The sequence below is a fragment of the Lissotriton vulgaris genome, chromosome 5 (genome assembly GCF_964263255.1).
Source record: "Lissotriton vulgaris chromosome 5, aLisVul1.2, whole genome shotgun sequence".
Lineage (NCBI taxonomy): Eukaryota > Metazoa > Chordata > Amphibia > Caudata > Salamandridae > Lissotriton > Lissotriton vulgaris.
This window is the reverse complement of record NC_141693.1, coordinates 653,154,106-653,158,602: the sequence shown is the minus strand read 5'-3', so window position 1 is coordinate 653,158,602 and position 4,497 is coordinate 653,154,106.

Genomic DNA, 4,497 nt, shown 5'->3' with positions numbered 1-4,497 from the left:
ACAGCGCAACCAATGACGGCCCTGTAACATTTTGGGCCAGCCCTCTCGCCGGCCGCACCGTAGCCAGCCAGCTGAGCCAGTGTGACCTGTGACGCGTGACATGCTGCGGCTGCGCGCTCACCGCCTCAGCCCTTCCTGTCGTGTCGAGGACTCCGGAGTGGACTGTGGAGACCATCACCACCATTCTACTTGCCTGGCCTGGCCGGGGCACTGCCACTGCTGCCCTCAGGCCTGCCCTGTTCAGCGCTAAGCCTTTACAGTACTCACTGTACTGTCTCTCTGTGCTGTGGGCTGTTACTGTGGCTGCGGGCGGGCGGCACTCTGCGCGACACACACCAAAATAATTGAGGTGAGATTTAGTAAGCTGCCAAGGTTCCAGATTGCTATGTGTGTGACATTTTCATAATTTGAGATTTTGAGTGTAATTATGAGTGACATTTCAAGGACTAGGAGTGACACTTTCTCATGTGCAAAATTATTTAATAAAGCGGTGCTTTGCAAACATTTACATATCAGAAATTAATCCCATTTACCACCACAATCTACACGGTGGGTAGGATAGAGCATACATACTTTCGATTCAGCCCTTTGCACGGATCCTGCCTGGTCACCAGCCCCTGGTGCAATTCACTTTCACTTTCCCTACATGGAACAATAAAATGAAAGTGAAAGCCTGCCGTTCATCTAAATTGAACACACTGCTCACCTATCGGCGTTAGGGAATTGGACATGCTTTATTCTGTTCACTCCTTTGGTGTAGCGACCCGGACAACACACAGCCTGGCAGACACAAAGTCACTGCCCAACACACCGCCTACACACCATGTAACATCGGCCTGTGTCTGGAAGAGGCCCGCCGTCCGAGGGGAGGGGCACGCGCCTCATATTGACAAAAGCTACTACTTAGCTGAATTTATTTTGTGCAAATAATCTTGACATTATTTCCCGAAAACTTTTCTGTTTTATTTTGCAGTATGTTGATGCATATTAACATTTTTTTAAGTGAAACGCTGTAGTAGCTTCTAAATGCCACCATTTTCACGCAAATGATAGTTACATGTGACTTTCAGATAGATGCGCGTGTTTTCGGGCAAGGCAACACGTTCAAACAGTATTCTTTACATGCTGCGCATTGCACTATGAGATGTTTTATGAAATGGAGGGGTAGCTGATTTCTGGGTCTGATAAGCAAATGAATGATGGGAAAGGCATTTGAACAATGAGAACCTCTAGCTTAAAACTGCTGCTGCAAAGCACCAGGAATGTAAGGGCACTAACCAGAGGGAGACTGTGCAACACTTTAACAAGAGTACAAACCAAGCAATGACTTTCATGTAGAGAAACACATCTCAAACGTGCCTCTTTGCTGAAAAACGTATGAAAAGAAATGGTCACTAACCACCTAATTTATTATTAAGGAAACTTCTGATTCTGCAACACGACTAGACCGAATCTAGTGGCAATTGGCACCAGCTCCTTTATCAAAGACTATTCCAAGATGGCTTGCGTCGTTAAAGCTCGCCTACCTGAAACCGTTTGCATAGTCTATGGCACTTAGAGCAACAAGCATGGAGCAGCTCAATATCATAGCTCATTGGGTGGGAAATCTGTGCACTTCTCCCAATGGTAAATACTGGAAAAATAACAGGAAGGGCGCCAGATCCTCGAGGGGCTCTGCGGGCACGCACTGTCTGCTGGATCGAAATTAAATTGTATGACAACAGAACACTGTGACACATGTCACGTGGAAGGCTCTTTATCTTTGGGGGGGGGGGTGGGGGGGGCAGGGTTCTGAATTTACCAATCGGGCACCGGAGCAGGGAGTTCATTTAATCAGTCTTGGCTGACTGCAGCAGACAGACTCAGGCCGTGAGCCACCGTGGGCCGCGGAAATTCACAGGTTTGCCGCCCAGCCCGCCTCTGCTGATATTTGTCGAGGCAGGGGCTGTCTTGACTCCTGTGAGTCCCAGAGGAGGGGGTGGGCTCCAATGACAGACAATCATTCATGGATACACCACTGACCTCGATGACATCCGGCTGACACAGAAATGTGTCCCGGGGAATCCTAAAAATGTATTGTGCTACATTGTAGAAGTTGGGGTGAGTAAGCGCCAGCCAGCAGCCTGAGCCTCCCTTAACTCTTCTGGGATAAGCCTAGCTGCTCGTGCTACGTTACCACAGGGTTGAGCAGGGGTTATCAAAGGGTGTAGCCCCCTTACTCTGACTTAGGAAGAAGGGTCCCCACTTGGACAGTGGCCAGCCGTTACACACTAGAGACCCCCATTTCTAACAAACAACCATTGCGAATTTGAGAGGAGTAAACATCTCAGTGCCCATTAGATTCCCCATGTTTGACTAATGTTCTGATTTGTTACCTTTGCCTCAAATTGTAAAGCGCTCTGATATACTTCGGGTTCAAGTTCGCGCTATATAAAAGTATAAATAACTAAATGTAACTTTCATAATCGAGATAACTGTTATCAGCAATACTACGTGTCGCTCCTCGGAGACTCGGACATCTTTGAAGTGCTCACCGTACTTTTTCCCCAGCACCCCCCCCCCTCCAAGGGGCGGCAATCTGAGGGGTAGCCCCGGGCGCCACAAGCTCTAGCTACGCCCCTGATGAGCCGAGGGGCATATTGAGATGGACTTGTAGCTTGTGGCCTGGCTGGGCCTTGTACACCTTCCCAGTGACCACAATGATTGGCCTGGTTTGGAGAAGAGCCCAGAGGATTGCTGTAACAACCGAGACCTTGCAGCCGTAGAGGAACCGTTTTGACCAAGGTGGAGTAGTCAGAATACAAAAGCCTCATTGACTTGACTAATGCCTCTGGCTGACTTTTCCCAGGGTGCCCCGTTCTCTAGTCACCCCCTCCTGGTGCTCCAGCATTCTAGACAAGTGCATGGGGTGTGGGGAGCCAACATGCTTTAGTAGAGGCTTATCTTGCTGTTGTGTGGCTGGGATTCAAATACAAAAAAGGGCGACCCGGTGTCCCTCAGAACCTTGGTATAAAGTTTATCATAAAAAAGTGGTTCTGTCGGGCTCTCAAAAGTTATTTTCTAAGCACACTAAGTGTCGCATAGCCCAACTACTCATAGGGCCTGGATATCACACACGCCTAAACACATGTACTAAGTTATCAGGAATAATCACAATAACACATTCTGTGCATATCCACTTTGCATTTTATATGAATTAATTAATTCAAATATATTCATCTTTTCAAAGTTACAAAAACGGCTGTTCGCAATGGGTGAAATATATAGTGCTCATGTGACATATGTGCCTAAGTGCAAAAACAATTAATGTAGTATATAGAGAGTGGTTCAGGATTTATATACAAGGGAAAGGACAAGGTTTCTGGTGGCCAGTTTGTGTGGCTGGGGGCAGGGGGCATATGCACCCCCAAGAAGAAGCATGCTCAGGAAGGAAGCCTACTTATAAGTCCAGACCAAGGCCCTTTGCAATTGACAATCATAATGTGCATTCTGTTAACCTTCATTCAGTTAATATGTCTCTAGGAACGTCAGACCAGTTGGAAAGTTTCTGCACTTATAACCTTGAACTGAGGGAAGAACTACAACAGGATAATGTGATGTGTAGCTGAGATGAGATCACATCTCAGCCCCAAGTCCAAAATGCTTCAAAATGATATTGACTCAGTCATATCTCAGTGAGCCTGAGAGTACTGGACCTGGAAATGAAAATGGAAGTGCTGGAATCTGGCCAGTCGCAGGACTCTTCCGACAGACAGGCTGGTGATCAATATCAGCAAGATGCCGGGGTTAAACTTGAGGATGTTGAGAACTGCTCCGGCAGTGAGAATTTTTGTGTGCGAGACGTGGAGGACGAGGTTGTGGATATCATCCTCAATGCTTTTCTCACAAGCATGTTCTGTTCCATGCATGGGTACTACCACCAGGAGGTATGTTGGACAGATAACTGGGTGGGTCCTGGGAGATCTCTGCAACTACAGAAGCCAGGGATGTCCTAGAAAAATTCCACTATTTATCAGAGAAAGAGGCGCTGCTGAAAAGGGTTTGGAAGACTGGTAACATTTCCGTCCAAGACTAGACCTGCACTATTTACCAAGACATAGCACAAGTAACCCTGCAACACCAGTTTGAATTCCAGCCAAGTAGCAAGAAATTAAGGGAAGATTATATCATATACAGATGGATGCATCTGTTATGGCTTTCCTTTGAGAAGGATGAAAATTGCTGTCAGTTAGTTGACAGGTCGAATACTGTTCATTTGTTGGGCCTTAATATGCCGGAAATGGAATCTGGAGCCACACAGGGCAGAGTCCACGCCTGCTCACAGGTTCAGAAAGCAGATGTGACTGAATGGAGTCTCCCAAGCGGTCACATCACTCCTTAGTGGGCCTCAGGGGATTAAAAGTGTTTCTATAACTTCAGAGACACTTTGGACCTTGCACGTGATCATCTGCGGGGACACCATTACCTTTGATGCGCATCGCCTCCATCTCTTTTTTC